The sequence below is a fragment of the Dipodomys merriami genome, unplaced genomic scaffold (genome assembly GCF_024711535.1).
Source record: "Dipodomys merriami isolate MVZ:Mamm:240054 unplaced genomic scaffold, mDipMer1.0.p SCAF_123, whole genome shotgun sequence".
Classification (NCBI taxonomy): Eukaryota; Metazoa; Chordata; class Mammalia; order Rodentia; family Heteromyidae; genus Dipodomys; species Dipodomys merriami.
The window spans coordinates 353,035-375,482 of NW_027202527.1; the positions used below are offsets into that span (position 1 = coordinate 353,035).

Here is a 22,448-nt window from a genome sequence, read left to right on the forward strand (position 1 = left end):
GAGCCCTATTTTCTTTCTCATTATCCCTGGTAACAAAGAACACTGGATATTGTCCCCAATTTTTTGTTGCAAATTTAATGGGGGGGGGGGGAGCGAGTGAAATGGGATCTTTGGTTTTTTCCTAAAATGTAAAGTTTTCTCTGCTCATTGGTCATTTGCTTCTTTTCTGCATCCTGAACGAATGTCAGTCTTTTCAGTGGAGTTTGTAATACATTCAATGTCTTTTCTTTCTTACCACATTCTTCTTCTGATATAGGCAAGGGCATGTCTTTCCCCTGTTCTTCACCTATAACTCTCAAAATGACTAATAGCAGAAAGTCTTCTTTTCTGGGGGCAGTCATACTTTCTTTTAATGTCTTGGTAATAAAACAGAAAACTGGGCCATGTTCTTTAGGTTACAGAGAGTTTCTGACCATGGACCCTATCTGAGGTATGGTAGTAAACAGTAAACTTTTAGCTTTATTGGCATTTTCGTTCAGGGTCTTTAAAACATGGTCCACTGAAACTGCTTCTTCATGCTCCTTCCAGCAATGGTAATCTGTCGCATGGCGATGCTTGCATAGCAAATCCCAGCCTCCTTAGCAAGAACCACCTCTGGTACTGTGGTCATATTGATGACATCTGCCCCCCAGGTGCGGAACATGACGCTTTCTGCTCGAAAGCTAAAACGAGGCTCCTCAATAGTGACCATTGTCCCCTTTGAGTGGCATTGAAGTCCTCGCTTCTTAGAAGTCTCTATGAGGACCTCTCTTGTTTTGGGGCAAAATGGCTCAGCCATTGGAATATGACACACTCCTTAATGACTCCCATCATAGAAGGTCTGAGGCCTTATCAAGGTCCTGAACTGATCAATAACGACGATATTACCAGGCTGAATCTCCTCTCTCAGAGAGTCACAAGCTGTGCTCACTATGATATGAGTACAACCCTCTTCCTTCAAAGCTCAGATGTTTGCCTGGTAGTTTACTTTTGAAGGTATGATAGTGTGCTGCCTTCCATGTCTTGCAAGAAGGACACAATCAACGTTTTTTATCTTCCCCAAAATCAAGGAATCAGATGGCTTGCTAAATGGAGTATCCACATATTTCTCAGTTCTTCCTTCTAAAATTTCTGGGTCATCCGGGCCTGTTCCACCAATTATTCCAATCTTCACGGGCGCAGGGCTCGAGGCCATGTCCGCACAGAGCGCGGGGCTCCGAGCGGACCCGGCATCGGTGGGCAGCCAGGCAGCTGCGGCGAGGAGAGCCCTTGGCAAAGAGTCCCAGGGCCGGCCCTAACTCCCATGAAGCACAATTTTTGAGTGTCAATCCTGAAGGGATCCATCACATCCATCCCAGGGGACCATGAAGAGGCAGGCAGGAACAGGAGAAATATTATTATAAGGTTTATTAGAGGAGCCATATTTCCCCCCAAAAGGTAGCACATGGCCTCCATCATTATCCAAGTAACAGGAGGGATCTGAGGGTTGGAAGTGAGGTGGATGGGAGCCCAGGTGGATCTGGGCGGAGAGAGGGAGAGGCCAACTGTATAGTGGGAACTCCAGGGCTGGGAGAGGCACAGGTCTGGGTGGAGTTGAGGACCAAAGGTGAGCATAATACATTCCCCACTCTGTTTAATAAAAATAGGTGGTACCAGGCTGGGGGCTATGTGTAAAGATCATTTCTTCTGGAGCTACTTCATGCTATAAAGGGGTGAAGTAGTCAGCAATCTTTGTTTTGTTGCTTGGCCTGGTACCATCCAAGAAGCTTCTGCTTGACAATGGTTGGTAAAGGTCCTCCTTTTTGACAACAGTTATTTAAAATGTAAGACACAATTAATAAAAAGCAAAAAAAAAAATGTTAGTACCCCAAGAGAAAGGATTGATTCCAGAATGGGCTATCAAAGACCTGAAATTGCCTTTTCTGTCTGATTGGAGACATAGCATGGTACCTGACTCATGGCATCCTGAAAAAGGGGGAGTAAGATTTTTCCTGCTTTAGGATAATAGCAATCTGAAGAGGAGGTAGCAGAGATATTTAAAGGTACTAGATCCAATGGGTGTCATGGGCTCATTTGGCTGCTTCCTGCTGGCCTGGGAGCATCAAGGATTCCCTGGAGCTGGGGATTTTAGAGTCTGGGTCTGTGTTGGGTCTGTGTAAGTGTCTCTGGTTGCCTATAGGAACAAATACCACTTGTTCCTAAGTGGGGAGATGTAATCCTGTTGAAAGAGACTTTTGGAAAGATCAAGCAAAAAGCTGGCAACAGATCAGTCAAAAAGTCAACAAGGTGACAAGGTCAGTTAACATTGGCCATGGGCCAGAAATGTTCCATTTGGAGTATAAGCCCAGTTACAACCTATTACAGGGAAGGAGGAATAAATGGACTCAGGGTAGGAAGGCAGAAAGAGGGTGTCTAGGGTCTTTTGGGTAACTGGGTAGAGGAAAACATAACAGACTTGTTGGGAGTACCAATCAGAGAGTAATATTAGATGCAAATAGCAGATAACAAAGACAAGACTGTTAACTTTCTGTCCAGTTAGAACAGGTAACAGGTATGGACATTAGGTGAGCAAGCAACTATTTCTCTTGATCTCCCAGCTCTGATTAATTTTGATAGGGCGAACATAAAGTGACAACATTTAGGATGTCAACTCCTCTACTGCTCTCCATGGCTTTCTGATGTCAGGACTGACTTTGTCCTGGGGGGTTCTCAGCATCTGTTGCTGGGATAGCTTGTCCCAATTGCCATTTACTGGGTTTGGGCTCAAGGCTTGGTCACTGTCCCTGAGCACTTTTGCTTGAGGCTAGTGCTCTAAGACTTAGAGTCACAATGCCACTTTTAGCCTTCTGCTTGATACTTAGAGGTGAGTCTCAAGCCTTGCCTTCAGCCTTGCTCTGTGTTGATTAGCTGAGAGATGAAGTTTTAGATTCTTAGTGCTTATATGGCTTTGAACTGTGGCAAAAGGAGTCTTTGTTACAAAAGCCCTTTTTATTTCCAATTAAAGCAACAAGAAGATCCTTGCAATTGAGGTTCCCTATAACTTGTTAACAATTAACTAACAATTACTTGTCAGGGTTTTTTTAAAAAAATGAAACAGTAGTTGTTTTTAATCTGCCACTAATTGGCACTCTAAGTACCACCCCTTGCCTCTGGGCAGTCTGTTCAGTGGCTTATATACAACATTTAACCTTTAACAAATGTACAGGCCTTTTCTGGGGCTACAACAGCATAGCCTGTTTAACACCCTGATTTGTAAAAGTGTTTTTGGCTGGCAGAGGAACTTGACATTTAGTGGCTCCAATAATGCCTACCTGTAGAGGCCTTTAGACAGATCTTGATAAGGACATAATCTCAGCTCTACAACTTTTTTGACAAATGAATTTATGTAGTTGGTGACAACTCAAAAGTTACTGCCAATTAGTACTTTGAGCAGATACAGGGGGTTTGGGATTTAAATTATTTTTACATTTTACAGCCTTAGCTTTTACTGCCCACTATCACAGATGACTGACAAGTTTAGACCAACATGAGTGATAGGCATGTTTACAAACTTTCCATGACCTCCTGTGTTAGTGAAATGAGCTCCCTTACTCCACTCCTTCCCTTCTTCTCCACAGCTTAGTATGCTTCCTTATTAAACAACATTAGGCCCATGTAATAAAGGCAGTAAATAATCAACTTCCAACCCCCTTTACCTTGGGATGGCACTTCTCAGGGCAGCTACCACCATATAAGGCAACAAGAGCCCTTTAGAGTGACCTTCAGGTCTGGGCAATTGCAGAACCCTTATCTACTAGTTGGTTAGCCACCATAAATCCTAGTCCACCATGATGAAGCCCCTGGTCCACACATCCACAGTGGGGTCTCTGCCTCCTACCTCCTTCTAGGCCCTCCTAAGTCTCCTAGGTTATATAAGTCACCCCAGACAATAGCCAGTGCTGCTTCTCACTTCTCCCTTGTGAGAAGGAATCTTGCTGGACCCCTTTCACAACAATAAACCTTTCTTTGTTCTCTGTACCTGGATGTCTGTGTGGTTTTCTGGAAAAGTCTAATTAATCTTTTTTTAAGCTTTCAGAATGTAAACTACCCATGACCCTACTCCTCAAGTCATACTCTACTGTGGCTCCTGCATGCTGGATCTGCCTCTGCTCTCAAGTACTGGATCAGTACTTTGCAGCTCATATTAAGGTACCAGGAGGATTATATCATCAGGCCATTTTCAGCCAGAATTTGAAGCCACTGAAGTAACTGGTACCTCAGTCCAGAGAATTTCAGAAAACCAGCCAATATTGAATGGACTATAGACATATTTAAACATATGACCCCCCTCAATGGGTGCTCTGAGGACCAACCCAAACTCGGGTCTCACTAGCAGCCCCTATAGATATCTCCTAGCCAGTAGGGTATACACGTATACTTTTGCAATATTACTATAACAACACAAGCCCCTATGGAGAGTAGACTAGCCTTCACAAAGTGGGAAAGAGTGATTGGATTATGAGTAACAGGGTCCCCAGCTATGCTCACCAGCCCAATAATCCCTTAAAGTAAATAATGCCCCCTGTGACATATCTCATACCCTCATATGCCTAAATTGTTGGCAGTTGTTGGCAATTGTTGGCTTCTTGGCAATCCCATTGAGCCCCCCTGCAGCTCACATCAGCTGCTTCTGTCAGTTCCTAACACTAGATTCTTTCTGGACACTAACTCTTATACCTTCCTTCAGAAGACCCCCTTCCATCAGAATGAACCTAGGCACTTGCACTTGCAATGAACCATTGCACTTGCAATGGCCCCTGGCCATTCTGTTTCCTTTTGGCATAATCAAGAAGCCTTAAGCAGAGAAAACAGGATGGTATAAAAAAGAGCGCAGGAAAGAAGATGAAATGGTAAATAGTAAAAAAAAAAAAAAAAGATAATAATAATAAGGAGGTTGATGGAAAGATCTAAGTAAGGCAGGTAGAAAAGAAGCAAGGAGAAGGAAAGGATGGATGGAAATATAGACAGGATGATACAAATCTTTTATAACCCTTTAAGGTCTCAAATGATGGGGATCTGTTTTGTTCTCATAACTCAATGTTGTTCCCAAGGCCCATTGATCACACTCACCTGGAGGCATGGGCTTCTTATCTTTTTGTTCTTTCTTTCTTTCTTCTTTCCTCTCTTTCCTTCTTCCTTCCTTCCTTCCTTCCTTTTTTGCTTGCTTGCTTGCTTTCTCTTTATTAACATTTGATTTCTTCATTCCTTCCATCCTTTCTTAAATCCTTATTTGCTATTGCCTTTCTTTATATTCTCCTTAACTTTTTCCACTTTTTTGGGGGGGAGGGTCGGTCATTGGGCTTAACTCTGGGCCAGGGTGCTGTCCCTCAGCTCTGAAGGGCTCAAGGCTAGTAGCATTCTACCACTTGAGTCACAGCACCACTTCCAGTTTTTTTCTGCTTATCTGGTGCTGAGGAATGGAACCCAGGGACTCAAGCAAGGCAAGCCCTCTACCACTGAGCCACCTTACCAGCCCACTTTTTTCATTTCTATTCCAATTCTCACCCTTTCTTTCTTTCTCTCTCTCTTTCTTTCTTTCTTTCTTTCTTTCTTTCTTTCTTTTTTTCTTTCTTTCTTTCTTTCTCTCTTTCTTTCTGTCTATCTCTTTCTTCTTTCACTTTCTTTCTTCCTTCTTTTGTCCTTTCCATCTTCCTCTTTTCTTTGCAACTTACTTCCTCCCTTATGTTCTTCCTCCTTTCCTTCCTCCTTTTTTCTTTCCCTTTCCCTTCTTCCCTCCTTCTTTCTCTCCCTCCCACTTTTCCTTCCTTTCTTCCTGCCTTCCTATCTCCCTTTCTTGGTCTTTCTTTCTTCTTTTCTTCTTTCTTTCTCTTTCTTCTTTCCTTTGTTGTGCCTTTTTCCTTTTGCTTCCCATCTTGTCTATTTCAAGCCTACCTTTCTTCTTTCTTCTTTCCTTCCTTCCTTAGCTATCTTCTACAACCATTCTCCTCTTAGTAATTTCTCTTCCGTATGATTTTTTCACTTTTTCTTTTCTCCCTCCCTCCTTGCCTATCTCCCTCTCTGTGTTTCATTGTTTTCAGAATCACTAATTACTTCTTATATTATTTCTTTATTTTTCTTCTTTCTTTGTTTCCATACATTCATTTATTTTGCCTTATTTCCCATTTTTCAACTTTTAAATGCTTTTATAAACAGAAATACATTGAGGAAAAGGAATTTTTGGATTATAACTTTTGGATGGTACCTTTTACTTATTTATCTATTTCTACCATTTTCTCTCATGTGTTTCACCTTATTTTTCCTTCTTCCCCTTACTGTTTTCTTTCTTTCCTTCCTTCCTCTCTTTTTAAAATAAACCTTTCCTAGGGTTGAACTCAAGACATGGGTCATGTTCCTGAGTTTTTTCCCTTAATACTAATGTTAGACTTCTTGAGCCACATCTCTGCTTCTGACCTTTTGGTAATTAGTTGGAAGTAACAGTCTCATGGATTTACTTGCCCAGGATGCCTTTGAACCACAATCCTCAGATCTCATCCTTCTGAGTAGCTAGGTTTTCAGGCATGAGCCACTCTTGTATCTTTCTTTATGTACTTTTATCTCTCTTTTTTTGCACTCCCTCTTTCCCTCCCTCCTTTTCTCCCTCTCTTTCTCTTTTATTTCTGACCTGTCCAGCAGGTTCAGTTATTCGTTAGGCTCGAGGAGGCACCTCCTAAGAACCATGGGGGTGAGAGAGAAATGAGACCAAGCGCATAAAGAAAGACAAAGTCAGTCTGAGTCACGTCAAGGTCTGCTTTATTGAGCTCAGGGTAGGGTTTATATACCCGAAGGGACAGGGGAAGGGAAAGAATGAAAAAACTTTGCAGAAGCAAGGGTGAGAAGTCCCGGGGTCAGGGATGGGTCATGCTTTTCCTTTGGCCGTTGTGCTAGTCTTTCTAAGAAATATTTATGGTTAGCCAGGCGCCATTTGCTTAGGGCTGGAGATAAGAGAAATGTTTATGGTTAGTCAAATGTTGTCTGCTTAGGGCTGGAGGAATATTTATGGTTAGCCAAATGTAGTTTGCTTAGGGCTGGAGGAATCTTATCTTTCCATACACTTTCTTGGCTCCCAACAAATCCCCCTTTCTTATTTAGAAAATTGGCCATCAATTGTTGGCTGCTCTTTTTAAGGGGGTGACAGAGGCTCTGTTCCTCTAAGGGCCCAGGGTTTTTCTCCGCTCCCGAGAGAGCATCCTCACTCGGGGAGGGGAATTTTACAGGCCTTGGCATGTTTTTTGAGGAGACGGCTCGTGGGTATGCATGCCAACCGTCATGCACCAGAGCTTGCCACTCAGGGGTCTTAGGTTTTGGGATCTCGCAGATCCATCCCCCTGCAGTCCTACATGCACCCTTAATTAGAGCATTTCTTCTTCCTCCCATATGTGCATCCTCCCCCAAGCGGAGGGGCCTATAGGAGGAGGGGCGAACCTATCCCTTATGGCAACAGGTCTTGCCCATTGAATGGTCAGAAGTTATGAATAAGAAGAAAGATTTTCTAAATAAGAAAAAGAAAACGGGGGCTGTTTCCCACTGGAACAAGCTCACGGCAAAGCACTAATTAAAAGCCTAGGGTAAACGCTCGATCTCAATGCCTTAGTCTGCCATATCGAGGTGATGGTGATGAACCTGTATGGGCTTAGAAGACCAGAGATTAATATGTTATTTAATAAATTCAAACAGGAAGGTCCAAGTCTGGTGTTCTAGCTGCATCTGTAAGAGAAAAGGCATCATCCTTGGGGGGGGGGATGTTTTCCCCTGGGTTGTGGTAAGCCATTCACCTGTTTTATCAACAAATTTTCCAAAGGTAGGTTATGAGAAAAAATCCTGTCTTAGGCTACTGGCTACATGCCTTGTTAAGCCAGCCTGTACGGCCTCTGTATGTAGTGCTATCCAGGGTAAGCTCCATAATACTCCCGTCATTGGATGTTTTTTAACTCGATCTCTTACAATGCCAGACTTATTGGCATAAAAACAGCACTTTTCCTGTAAAGTTAAGCAAATGCCACCTCTGTCAGCAGTTAAAAGATCTAAACCTCTGCGATTTTGTAAAACCACCTCAGCTAATGAATCTAACTGATCCTGAAGATCTTTAACAGATTGATAAACTTTAGTAATAGCATCAGCTAATTGTTGTGAAAGCTTGGAGTATGAGGAGACAGCAGTGGCTAATCCTGCAGTCCCAGTGCCTAAAGCACCAGCCACTCCAAGTCCTATCAGTAGGGGAATAAATTGTACCACCCTTTTATGTTGGGGAACAAAATAATCAAAGGCAGGAATGGGTACTGGCTCATCTCCGGAAATCAAGTCAATGTCTGGGAGCAAAATAGCTGGAATACAGAGCCCTGTCCAATTTTGGGGAAGTACAGTGTAGGCCATATTATTGCCACAAACAAAAACCTGGCTCTGTTGTGAGCATAGGGAGACAGAAACATTAATAACATTGTTGCACAGGGAAAAGGAGGATATCCCAACATCAATGTCATTACTGCCTGGGGAAGTTTATAACACTCTTTGCAATAAAACAATTAGCATGGATGATCAAACTGAGGTAGTCACTCTGGGAGATAAGGGTTAGGGAATCTACAGTGTTACAGGCTTGTGATTGATTAACACTTGGCCTAGTCTGCTGGGCTCATCAAATGGCCCTTATCTTCCCTAAATCGGGAATTTTTACACAGGAATGTAGAGGAACATACTTTGTTCCTTATCTTAGGTCCCATTTGGCCATTTGGGGAATTTACTTGTTAGCCCTTTATTTACGACTACAGAGCTTGTCCCAGGGCTGACATCTAGACTCCGAAACTTTTTATATATCTCCAGGGAGGGGAAGGGTCAGTGCTAGCGCAAGCAAGTTTACAGAAGCAAAACCAGCAGTTAGCAATTGTAAAATGTAACTCTAATTTTTAATCTTTTATTCCCCCTTTTTTCTTTGGGCTAATTTTAATCTTAAAATTTAGGGGGTTCTTATCTCAGTCGTAGGGGTGTCTCTATATTATCTTGTGGGGTGTCAGTTGTTCTCAATGCTTGGTATTTGGATCTCAGAACTAATAAACGGACTGCGCTGATCTTTTTCTTTTACAAAAGACACCAGTCTGTTGAGTATACAAGGTCCGATTGTAACAAAATTAACAGTACCAGAGCCCCTTACATTTTTTTTCACCAGTCCTGACTCGTGTATCGTAGTTAACTTAATTTTATACCAGCTTTACTTGTAAGCTCCAATTTTAAGACATACTCATACCATCTGCTACGTACTTAAACTTTTTGAGGTTTGTCTTAAAGACAATCCTTACTTTTTAAATTTTCCCAATTCCCTTTCCAAGGCTTTCTTTACTACCTTTTTTTTTTTTTTTTTTTTACAATTCCTTGAGCATCTTTGTGGCTGGAGTTTAAAAACTGCCCAATTTTCCTTTGGCTTGTGGAACCTTTATCTTAGAACAGCCTTAAGGCACCACTGTGATGCAGAAGCTTGCTAGATTTTAAGGCTAAGAGTATTACCTTCATTGATAATACATTCAGGTTATTACAATGCCAGAGACAAACTAGGCTGTGACCATAGAGTGGATTTTCAGTCACTATGCACTGAAGTGCCTAAGGCAAGCAAGCCAGTGATATCCTTGTCCCCAGTACCCACTGTGGGAAGAGAGGGTTTCTGGATATCACCCAAAAGAATGTCCCACAAGATCTTAGATTTAGCAGCAGTCAACCAGGAAGCAGACTCAGGTGATGGAATCAGGCAGGAGTTTCTCCAGGTGGCTGTCAGGCCTGCCTTGAACTTTACCCATCAGGGTATGCAGCAGCAGCAGCAGCAGCAGCAGCAGCAGCAGCAGGGTCTCTCAGTGGCTCCAAGGGACTGTCACACCTCATGCTGGGCTGTAAATTCCTACACAGACTGGTTAAGGATACATTGCATAGGCTTGGCAGGCTTTGATCCTGCTGGTTTTTAAGATCTTTAAACAATAGCCCAGGACAATTTACCAAAATCACAACTCTTTTTACTAACCAGATATTTTTGTAAATAGACACAGAAGGCTCAAAAGGCTTAGTCTTGTAGCCATCTCTGACAGATGCAGTCTCCACACCTTGAACACCTACAACAATTAACACTATTCTTTATGCCTTTTTTTTTTTTTCATCTATTTTGCCTCATTTCTCCAAAATTTCTGACTCTGGACTCTTGATCTTAAAAATGGGGGTAGAAGGGTGAAGGTCCATCTTCTGTAACTTCTTCAAGCTGACTTTAGGGGCGTTGATCTTACCTACCCAGGAACCTATAACTTTAGCCTATTTTACAAAGAGGCTATCAGGGTTAGATGTCATTAAGAACAATATTTAACTTTTGACAACTGCACAGACCTTTTCCCCGGCTACAGCAGTGTAGCTTGTTCAGCACTCTGGTTTGCAAAAGCATCTTCCTAGATGGCTTAGGAATGTGATCTCTAATGATCCCAAATAATGCCTAAGTTACCTTTGCAGGCCTTTAGACAGATATCAATGATATCAATAGAAACATACTCTCAGGTTTACAAACTTTTTCCTGAGCAGATGAACTTCATGTAACTAGTGTCAGCTCAATTAGAGCTGCCAATTAGAGCTTTTTGGCACATAAAGGGGTTGAGATTTAAACTATCCCCCACATTTTATAACATTAGGTTTTTATTACTATCACAGAGGACTGGCAAGTTCCTGTCCCTTACAAGGTAGATAGTCATGGACATTAGGCATGCTTACAAACTCTTCCCATGACCTCCCGGCTCTGACCAGTTTTGAAGGGCCACGCACAAATGACTCTAGGATCTGACATTTCTGCCATCCAAGCTCCTTCAATGTTTTGTCCCAGGAGTGTCTTCTCCACATTGGGATAAATGCCTCATTGGCATTTTCCTTTAGCTGTTGGCTGGACTTGAACTTGGGGCTTGAGCACTGTCCCTCAGCTCTACAGCTTAAGGCTAGCACTCTGCCACTTTGAGTCCCAGACTCGGGGCTTGAATGCTGTCCCCTAACTCTTCAGTCCAGGGCTAGTACTATGCCACTGTGAGTCTCGAGCTTGGAGCTTGAGTACTGTCCCCCGACTCTTTAGTCCAGGGCTAGTACTCTGCTGGCTGAATAGAGGTGACAGTCTCACAGGAACCTTTTTGTGCCCGGGCTGGCTTTGAACCAGTTTGCAGATCAATGAGTCTTACAAAAGGCCATTTTACTCCAATTAAAAGCAACAAGGTGGTCAACATAGAAGTAGCTTTTAAGCATGCTCTTACCTGAAACTTATTAAGAGTCAAAGTTACATCTGACAACTTTTAAGAATCCTCTGTGCTTTGCTCTGGGCTTGCTGGAAACTTAAAAAACCTATAAGAGCAAACTAGAATAGCAGTTATTTTGGTAATCCTAATTCTTTTTTTGTGCACTTCGAGGCAAATGTTAAGAACAATTTTACAGTTAAACTTTATATCCAAAAATCCATTTTTAATTTTTTAAGACCTCTTATTAATCACCTTTACTATTTTATACTTTAGTTTTTATTTGCATTTTGAAAAGATCCCTTGAAATCTTGAGGCCAAGTGTCACTCATTGCCTCTTGGTTGCTTGTTTTAAAACAGACACACATTAAGATTTTTAAACTCAAATGACAATTTTTCCTTAATGCAAGAATTACAGTCACCATCACTATACCACGAAGCTAGACTTAACACCTTATAACTTTTAAAAACATCCTAATTGTAAAACATTAAAAGCAAGTCACATTATACAAATAACTTTTCAACCCTCTTTTTAAGGCCTTTTTAATTTTAATGTTAACACATCCAAGAGAAAGTTTTAGCAATACTAATCAGATAATCACATCACTCATTTTAACCACCATGTTTTCAGGGTCTATCTGCAGAGAAAAGAGAGAACAAAGATGGGCCACTCAGCCCCTTCTATGGAATGGGCACACACCCAATCTGACTCTTTAGGGTTAGATGAACTGCGTTTGTGCCAGCTTGCCCTCTTTTACCATGCGTGGACTCCTCCCAGGGCCTGTCCCACCATGCATGACCAGCTGAACTGTACTTCTGCTTGTTCAACCCTCACCCCTAAAGACAGGTCTTCTGTTGGTTTCTAAGTTTTTCCTTTTTTATCTCTTGGTTCTTGAATGAAATACACAGTTTTTAGACAGACAGAACAAGTAACATCTTTGACAGGGTTAAACTAACCTTTACATTTAAATTTTTAATACTTATCCCCAAATTTTAGCCAAGGGAACTAGATCCCAAACAGCCAATGCATTTTTGTTAAGCCAGGCAACTTGATTACAGTATAAACTGTCTTATGCATTTTAAAATATTAGTTTTTAAATACCAGATTTTTTAATTTGCAAGTTAAAGAATTCTAACAAAGCCATTTAAAACAATGTGAAGATTCTTTAAAATTTTTGGTAATGTCCAAACCTCATAATCTTTTGAATTTTTAAATTTAAACTCACTCAATTGTTACAGCATGCTGACAATTTTTATCTTTGAACACGTTCACAGACACACTCAAAACACTCACACAGATCTTAAAGCGTGCAAAAATCAAAATCAGTTGTACGTACACCTTTTAAATTTTTTAAACAAAAATTTTAGACAGTATTTCTTTTAAACCAGGTACCTTTGTTGGGCTTCATTTTCCCAGAGCTTGCTTATCTAGCAAGGCAATTCACTAGTCTTTTGAATCTCTGTGCTGTTCTCATTCAGCAAGCTGAATCCAGAGTCTGCTGAGTGAGCCTGCCACACTCACCCAAATCTTCCCTACTTCAGAAAACATAAAACGAACACACACACTAAACAAGACAAACAAGTGGCCACAAAGACAAAATCACGTCTCAGTGAATGGGGCGACATCTCACCACCATTTACTTACTAGGGGACTCAACACCCCTACTCACCTCCGGAGGATTTTTTTTTTTTTTTATTCCTGCAAGCATTGACCCAGGGGCCTTCCAAGGTGGAGGAGAATTCCCAGTCATCTTGGGGCAAGGGAAAAAAAATCCCTAGCGGCCGTCCCCTCAGACTGACAGGTTCTCCCCCATGCTCAGACCCCTTGAACCAAGGCCCAAGGCTGAGATATAACTGGGGCCACTCGCAGGTGGTCAGTGGCAATTTTATAATTGACAAACAAGCAGGTACCTAAAACCTGACAATCTGGGCTCGGGTTGTAACTTTTCTCCAGTGATCTAAAGTCAGACTTAAGGGGGTTGTTAGTTGTTGCCCCTTCCCTTTAAGGACAACAAGACAGACAACAGAGACAATTAACACTAAGCAGAAACAGAGGAAAACAGACAGGCGCTGCGCGGCAGTCGAAGGACTGCAAACAGAAAAGGCAACTTCAGATGGTAATGGCCATCTGAACATTTTTTTGTTTATGATAGCCTGAGCCTCTGCCTTATCTATAAATTCAGCCTTCCAGGTTAAGAACTGGCTTCTAGTCAGGACTGACTGAACCACTTTAACCCACTCGTGAGGCAGCAGGCTGCCTCCTTGGCCCAGTCCTTCAAGTATAGAAAGGGTGAAGGGTGCATTAATACCATAATTTTTTACTGCTGAGTGTAAGTCTTTTAGGTGTTTAATTTTTAATTTTTTATATATGGCCTGGCCCACATTACCTCCCCCTCGTTCCTGCTCTAATTCCTCCCCCTCTCCCTCAGAGGCTGAGGTCCCTTGTTCAGCATCTTCATCCTCTGAGTTATCACCCTGAGTGGTGTCTGCCTGATTCCCCTGAGTACCAGAACTGGTCATTACTGGAAAAGAGAGTGACACTGAGGTTGGTGTCTTATTACATTTACTTATCCTTGGCCTGGCCTGTGCTCTGGGTAAGGAACCCACACGGGGCAAAACAAAGCCAGCTTCTCCTGTAAGGTCAGTCTGTAATTCCTGTATTTGCTGGGTGGGATCTCTTAATTCCCTTTTTATGGAAAGGACATCTTTTAAAGAGGAGACCTGTCTTAACAGGGAGTCTTTAGTTTTTAAGAGTCCTTTTACCCCTGGAATCTGGGTAAGAGGAACTAAATTATTTGGGGGGCGCTTGGAACATTGGGGGTACATGGCCCATATGGAGGTGGAGAGGGCCAGTGGAGTTGTCTGGGATGTTCCCGGTCTGCTATAAAAGCTTGGGACTGATATTGAGGGCGGGACCTGTATTTTTCCTCCTCATATCTGGCAGCCTCCGTCTCGAGGCTGGCCTGCTGTGAGGGGTCAAGCCGATCATCGTCAGGGACATTTTGATGAATTACAGGATAGAGTGCCTTATTTTTTAATGATTTATTTGGAGGAGGTGGCCTCAATAAAGGGGGGGGGCAACTTAGTGGGGATAGGCTCATCAATAAGGGATGGGGAGGGCGAAGCTGTGCCAGTGGCAGCCTCATCCAGGCCTGATGTTCCTTTTTTCCAAATTAGTTTCATTTTTTAAAGGGGTGGTTGGCGAACTGACCTTAGAGCAAGGCTCATGTTCTGCGGGGGGACAAGTAAAGAGGTCATCCGCAAGGGCTAAGAGATGGGAAAATCGTCCATCTCCCTCCAAATCTTTTAAGATGTCCCTGATGACCCCATAAAAACTAAAAAAGGCTTCAGGAACCTCTTCTCCGTCTCTGAGGAGTTTGTTAATGTCCCTTCCTACCTTATTCCAGGTAAGAGGGTGAATTCCTGGACCATGTAACACTAACCATTGACATTTCTCTTCCACAAAACAAAAAAATTTATGCAAGTCCTTTTTCTTAACTCTAATTCCTCTCTCCCTGATACTCTTTTTCATTTCCTTAATGAAAAGACCTTCTTTAGACAGACTACTTCCCATGGTCAATCGACAGCAATGCTTACCCCGAGACCTTTCCGGTGCACGAGCGATGCAGTCCGGCCGTCTCTACCTTGCGTCAGGAGCTCCTTGTTTGTCCGCTGTCAGTAAGTTACCGCGTCTCGGGCCCCACGTTGGGCGCCACTTGACCCGTCCAGCAGGCCAGGTAATTTAGTGGGGGAACCGAGGGGGCACCACCTGAAAACCAAGAGGGGGAGAGAGAATCGAGACCAAGAGCATTAAGAAAGACACAGCCACTCTGAGTAGCGTCAAGGTCTGCTTTATTAAAGTGAGGCAGGGTTTATATACCCGAAGGGACAGGGGAAGGGAAAGAATGAAAAAACTTCGCAGAAGCAAGGGTGAGAAGTCCCGGGGTCAGGGATGGGTCGTGCTTGTCCTTTTGGCCGTTGTGCTAATCTTAAAGGTGTCTCCTGTGATTTCTTTTTTTTTTTTTTATTGTAAAGATACTATACAGAGGGTTACAGTTACATGAGTGAGGTAATGAGTACACTTCCACTTCCTCTTGAACATTGTTACCCCCTCCGTTGTTTTTCCCCTACCATCCCCTCCCTCCCTCCCTTCCCCAAGGTTCTTTTTTTTTTTTTTTTTGATTGTGATTAAGTGATTACTTAATTTCCGGAAATTCACAGTATTGTGGAATAATGATGCTCATTTAAAGTCACAAGTTCATTCTAACTTTCCTGGAGCAAATTGTCTATCACAGTCTGTAATATATAACGGTGCTCACATGTTATATACCATATATGTGATCAGCAGCATGGGGATATTTAGTAGTGGTTCAACCAGATGAGTGGGAGTTCTTTGTTTCTTAAGTCCTGTTAGTTTTGTCGTATCACTTAACATTTTGGATTTAGCATCCACTTGTCAGGGAGACCATGTACTGTTTGTCTCTTCGTTCTTGGCTTACCTCGCTCAACATGATTCCTTCTAGCTCCATCCATTTCCCTGCAAATGCCATTATTTTGTCATTTCTAATGGCTGCATAATATTCCATTGTGTATAGATACCACAATTTTTGGATCCATTCATCTGTGGTGGGGCATCTAGGTTGTTTCCATATCCTAGCTATTGCGAACAGTGCTGCAATAAACATGGAGGTGCACGTGTCCTTGTATATTGGTTCCTGTTGTTCAGGGTAGATGCCTAGAAGTGGTATGACTGGGTCGTAAGGGAGGTCAATCTTTAGCTTTCTAAGGACCCTCCAGACTGCTTTCCAAAGTGGTTGTATGAGTGTACATTCCCACCAGCAGTGTAATAGCGTTCCTCGTTCTCCACATCCCCTCCAGCATTTGTCGTTTGCTGATTTGTGGATGTGGGACATTCTGACTGGGGTAAGGTGGTATCTCAGGGTTGTCTTTATTTGCATTTCCTTCACCACCAGGGATGATGAACATTTCCTCATGTGTTTCTTTGCCATTTTTATTTCTTCATTTGAGAAGTCCCTCTTTAGTTCCCTTGCCCATTTAGTAATTGGTTTGTTGGGTTTGGGAGGGATTAGTTTCTTGAGTTCCCTGTATATACAGGATGTTAACCCCTTGTCTGATATATTGCTGGTAAATATTTTTTCCCAATTAGTTGGTTGTCTTTCTAGCTTGGTTGCGATAGCTTTATCTGTGCAGAAGCTTTTTATTTTAAGGTAGTCCCATTTGTCGAGTCTCTCTCCAACTTGTTGTGACCCTGGGACTCTGTTCAGGAAGTTCCTTCCTGTGCCTATTAGTTCAAGTGTCTCTCCTACTCTGTCCTGCAGTAGTTTCAGAGATTCAGGTTTAATGTTAAGGTCTTTAATCCATTTTGAGTTGATGTTGGTGCATGGTGATAGGCTGGGGTCCATTTTTAGTTTTCTGCATGTGGCTGCCCAGTTTTCCCAGCACCAGCGGTTGAAGAGGCTGTGTTTCTTCCATTGTATGTCTTTGGCTCCTTTGTCGAATATCAGCTGGCTGTAGGCCTGTGGGTTTATTTCTGGATCTTCTATTCTGTTCCATTGGTCTTCAGGTCTGTTTTTGTGCCAGTACCATGCTGTCTTTGTTATTATAGCTCTGTAGTAGAGTTTGAAGTTCGGCATGGATAGCCCTCCCATATTGTCTTTATCCCCTAGAATTGTTTTGGCTATTCTAGGTCTTTTGTTGTTCCATATGAATTTTTGGACTGTTTTCTGTATTTCAGTGATGTACGCCATTGGGATTTTAATAGGAATTGCGTTGAATTTGTATATTAGTTTTGGAAGTATTACCATCTTTACTATATTAAGTCGGCCTATCCAGGAGCATGGGAGGTTTTTCCATTTCCTAGTGTCTTCTGCAATTTCTTTCTTTAACTTTTTATAGTTCTCATTAAATAGTTCTTTTACATCTTTGGTTAGGTTAATTCCTAAATATTTTATTTTTCGGGAGGTTATTGTGAATGGGGTTGCTCCCTTTATTTCCCTCTCTTCCTGTACATTATCAGTGTATAGGAAGGCAACTGATTTTTGTGGGTTTATTTTGTATCCTGCTATTTTGCCGAAGTGATTTATGATTTCTAAGAGTTTGGGGATGGAGTTTTTGGGATCGTGGAGGTATAGTATCATGTCATCTGCAAAAAGTATAGTTTAACTTCTTCTTTCCCTATGCGGATCCCTTTAATGTCTTTTTCTTGCCTTATTGCCCTGGCTAAGGGTTCTAGGACTATATTGAAGAGGAGTGGAGACAGTGGGCATCCTTGCCTTGTTCCTGATTTTAGGAGAATTGGTTGCAGCTTTTCCCCATTAAGTATAATATTGGCTATTGGTCTGTCATAAATGGCTTTTATTGTTTTTAGAAATGTTCCTTCTATTCCTATTTTCTCCAGAGCTTTTAGCATGAATGAATGTTGAATTTTGTCAAAGGCCTTTTCTGCATCTGTGGCGATAATCATGTGATTCTTGACCTTGGCTCTGTTGATATGTTGGATTACATTTATTGACTTACGTATGTTAAACCATCCCTGTGTCTCTGGGATGAAGCCTACCTGGTCATAGTGAATTATTTTTTTTATGTGTTTCTGGATTCTGTTAGCTAGAATCTTGTTAAGGATCTTTGCATCTGTGTTCATCAAGGAGATTGGCCTGTAATTCTCCTTTTTGGTTGGGTCTTTGCCTGGTTTGGGGATGAGTGTGATATTGGCTTCCTAGAATGAGTTTGGGATAGCTCCTTCCTTCTCTGTTTCTCTGAAGAGCTTGAGGAGTATGGGTATTAGTTCTTGTTTAAAGGTCTTATAGAATTCTGCTGTGAATCCATCTGGTCCTGGGCTTTTTTTTTGTTGGAAGACTTTTGATAGCTTCCTGTATCTCATTATAGGATATTGGCTTATTTAATTGGTTAACTTCTTCTTTGCTCAGTTTGGGCAACTTGTATTTCTCTAAAAATGCATCCATTTCTGCCCAATTTTCTTCCTTTAGAGAGTATAGCTTTTGAAAGTAGTCTGTTAGAATTGTTTGGATATCTTGGGTACATGTTGTGATGTTTCCCGTGGCATCCCTAATCCTATTAATATGGGTTTCCTCTCTTCTTTTTTTAATTAATCTAGCCAATGGGCCATCAATTTTGTTTATTTTTTCAAAGAACCAGCTTTTTGTTTGGTTTATTTTGGTTATGGTTTTCTGATTTTCTAATTGGTTAATCTCTGCTTTTAATTTGGTTATCTGGCTTCTTCTAGTAGCTTTAGGTCCCATTTTTTCCTGTTTTTCTAGCTGTTTTAATTGCAACATGAGATTATTTACTTGGTCTGTCTCCATTCTCTTGATGTGGGCACTGAGGGCAATAAATTTGCCCCTCAGGACTGCTTTTGCTGTGTGCCACAAGTTTCTTTGTGAGGTGTTTTCATTTTCATTGAATTGTAGGAAATGCTTTATTTCTTCTCTGATCTCTTCTGTTATCCAGGCATTGTTAAGGAGTGTGCTGTTCAATTTCCATGTATTGGAGAAATATCTGCGGTATGCTTTGTTATTGAGAGCTAGCTTGATTCCACTGTGGTCAGATAGGATACAGGGGATTATGTCGATCCCTTTGTATTTGCTTAAGTTCCTTGCATGAACTATGATATGGTCTATTTTGGAGAAAGTTCCGTGAGCTGCTGAGAAGAATGTGTACTGTGTTGTTTTAGGGTAAAGTACTGGGTAGATGTCAGTTAATTCTGCTTGCAGTATGGCCTCTCTTAATTCGGTAGCTTCTTTGCCAATCCTCTGGTTGGTAGACCTGTCCTTTGGTGAGAGTGGTGTGTTAAAGTCTCCTAGTATTATCGTATTGGGATCTATTTTATTCTGTAAGTTTGAGAGCATTTGTTTGACATATCTGGGTGCACCAATATTTGGGGCATATAAGTTGATGATGGTTATATCCTCCTCTTGGATTGTTCCCTTTATTAATATGTAGTGTCCGTCCTTGTCTTTCTGTACTGATTTTAATGAGAAGTTTATTTTGTCAGATATCAGGATAGCTACACCTGCTTTCTTACTGGGGGCGTTTGATTGGTAGATCCTTTTCCACCCCTTCACTCTGAGTTTGTTTGTATGTTTGGCTGAGAGGTGGGTCTCCTGAAGGCAACAGATGGATGGGTCTTGTTTTCTTATCCAGTCCTCAGTTCGTTTTCTTTTAATTGGCGAATTCAGCCCATTTATATTAAGAGAAAGTATAGAGAGATGCATTGTTGTCTCTGCCATTCTGTTTTCCTAAGTTTTTCTTTTTTCCTTTCCTCCTGTGCTTGCTCAGTTAGACTTTGAGTAACGCCTGTTTGGGGCAGGCCCCAGTTCCTGGTTGCTTTCTTCAGGTTGTGTCCCCCCTCTTAGAATTCTTTGTAATGCTGGCTTAATGTTTATGTATTCATTTAGTTTTTCTTTGCTATTAAAAGTTTTCAGTTCTCCATCAAATGTGAATGCTAGCTTTGCCGGGTAGATCAGTCTGGGTTGGCAGTTATTGGCTCTCAGGGCTCGTATGGTGCTTTCCTAGGCTTTTCTTGCATTCATTGTTTGTGTGGAGAGATCTGCAGTAATTCTTATTTTTTTCCCATTGTAGTATAGCTCCTTCTTCATTTTTGCTGCATGCAGGATTGTTTCCTTATTATTCAGATCTATCATTTTTACTATAATGTGTCTAGAAGTGTTTCTCCTGGGGTCTTGCTTGTTGGGTGTTCGATAAGCTTTTGTGATGTAGTTAAGATGGTCGTTTTTGAGGTGGGGAAAATTTTCATTGATTATCTTGTTAAATAGGTGTTGCATTCCCTTGCTCTGGAATTCCTCACCTTCATCCACTCCAATTATGCGAAGGTTAAATTTTTTAGCATTATCTGCTTGCTCTTGAATATCCCTTTGGTTTAATTTGAGTGTTTTTTCCCACTTTTTGGTCCAGTTGGTGTATTCTGTCTTCTGTATCTGACACCCTACCTTCCATTTCATTCACTCTGTTGACAGTGGCTTCTATTGTGGTTTGCATGGAGGAAATGGATCCCTTTATGAATTCAATGTTGGTTCTCAGAGTACTGATCTCACCTCTCAATGAGGTATGCATTACCTCTAATTTGGCATTTATCTCACTTCTTACTGAGGTTCGTGCAGCTTCTATTTTTGCATGCATCTCTTGTTTGATACCCTGTATCTCTTTGGATAGTTCATCCTTGTGCTCTTTCAATTTCTGATCAATTTCTCACTTTATTTCTTGAGTCATTGCCTCCAGCAACCCTTGGAAGTAGCCTTTGTCTTCCATTCCTGCTTTGCTCCCACTGGGGCTCTCCCCTGTGTGGCTGCTGGCTTTTGAGGTGGGCTTGCTGTCCTGGGTGGTAGTAAACCTTGTGATTTTTCTCTGTGATTTTCGCAGGGAGGTTCAGGAGACTGCTCTTCAATTTTGTTTTGGTGTGTCTCTCTTTGCTTGGTTGCTGATTCTGTATTGGTAGAGAGAGTCTGTGCCTGATCTGGGTTCTGTTGGGAGCTTATTTCCAGCTGCTATTCTGACTTACTTAGGATTCTCAGCTCTCTGCTGTAGATTGCTGGCAGTTCCCGCCTTTGGAAGGGTTGAGCAGCCTAGACTGCTTGTGTTTGCTCCTATGGGTGCTCTTGTGAAGAACAGATGCTCTGGATGCACTCTCCCAAATGCTGGAGTCTGCTATGAGCTCCTGATGTGTTTTTGTTTATTTGTTTTGGGCTAGTTGTGTGCTTGAACTCTAGGTTTGGGTGCTGTCCCTCAGCTTTTCAGCTCAAGGCTGGCACCCTACCGTTTGAGCCACAGCACCACTTCTGACCCTTTTTGCTTTTGTGATGCTGAGGAATCAGATCCAGGGCCTCATACATCCAAGACTATCACTCTATTGCTGAGCCGCCTTAACAGTCTGAGCTCCTGCTTACTATCAGGTGCTGGCAGCCTGTGTTGCCCAATTCTCAGTCTAGGGTATATGGGTGGAGTTTTGGTGGGGTTTGGGCTTCTCTTGTCCTGGGCCTCCAGGTCTTTTGTTGTCACAGGCGTGCTTCCCGGGGGAGTGTTGTTTCCTGGTTTCCTCCCCTCTGTTGAGGCGTATGCTCAGCTTTTTACTTCAATTGGGAGGAGTTGGTTGTGTTGTTCAGGCACCGGATCCCCGGGCCTGGTTCTGGCCCCAGCCTGGAGCGCGCTTGTTAGGCCTGTGCTGATGTGTATACCACCTAGGTTATGCAGCCTGGAGCGCACTCGTTAGGCCTGTGCTGATGTGTATACCACCTAGGTTATACAGCCTGGGGGACACAGTTCAAATTTCTTCTACTGTTGGTAGTCTTGACCCAGGGGCGCTGTTCCTGGCTTGGGCATTTAAGCTCCCTTCCAGGGGTGCTCTTGCTCTAGCCTGGCCAGCTGAGTGTGCTCCACGGGCTGGTGGAGCTCTCAAACAGTTCCCAGTTTTAGTGGGTCCTGTGGTCCGGGTGCTGGGGTAGGGAGTCTAGGTCAGGGTTTGGGGATTCCCTCCAGCTCTGGTCTCCCTTGAGGGATACACTTCCCCTGTGGGGTACTCACCCTGGAGCTGGTTGTTTCTGTGTGGTGTAGGTCGTCAGTTGTTGTTGCAATCCGGGCTGGGTTGGGCGGTGGTGGCTCTGTGTGATTCTTTTCTGTCTCTGCCTCTGTCGAAGCTGTCGGGTCAAGAGTGTCCACGCTCAGGCAGCTTCTTCTCGGTACCTCTGGGGCCCGAGTGACCCCGCCGGGTTGTTGAGATCATGATCGGGCAGGCGGGTGGTTTGCAGACAGGACCCTTTGTCGCACTGCTGGCGCCGAGCGGCTTTGGCGGGATGGAACCTCTCTGCTCGGGTGGAGAGTGCTGGATCGTTGCAATTGCGATCAGGCGGGCCCGGTGGTCTGCTGGCAGGTCCTTTTGTCACTCTGCTGATGCCCGAGCGGCTTTGGCGGGATGGAGCCTCTCTGCTCGGGTGGAGAGTGAGGGGTGGGGGTGGGATCCTCGTGGAGACTCCCGGCTGGTAGGTTTCTCTGTTCCTGGCGATCTGCTGTTCTGCAAACCAGTACCTGATGTTCTGAAAGCGGCCCCCTGTGTCTCTGCTGTGTCTCTGGGGCTCCCCCAGCCCCCGCCGGGGCCGGCTGGCCGGCGGCTTGGCGCACTGCCGCGCGGCCAGTAAAGGTTGGGGGAGGGGT

General features: G+C 42.9%; 1 pseudogene; it reads right to left on the reverse strand.

Moving 5' to 3' along the window:
* Positions 1 to 349: 349 nt before the first annotated feature.
* Positions 350 to 22,020, reverse strand: LOC138823788 (S-methyl-5'-thioadenosine phosphorylase-like; annotated as a pseudogene).
* Between the last annotated feature and the right edge of the window lie 428 nt (positions 22,021 to 22,448).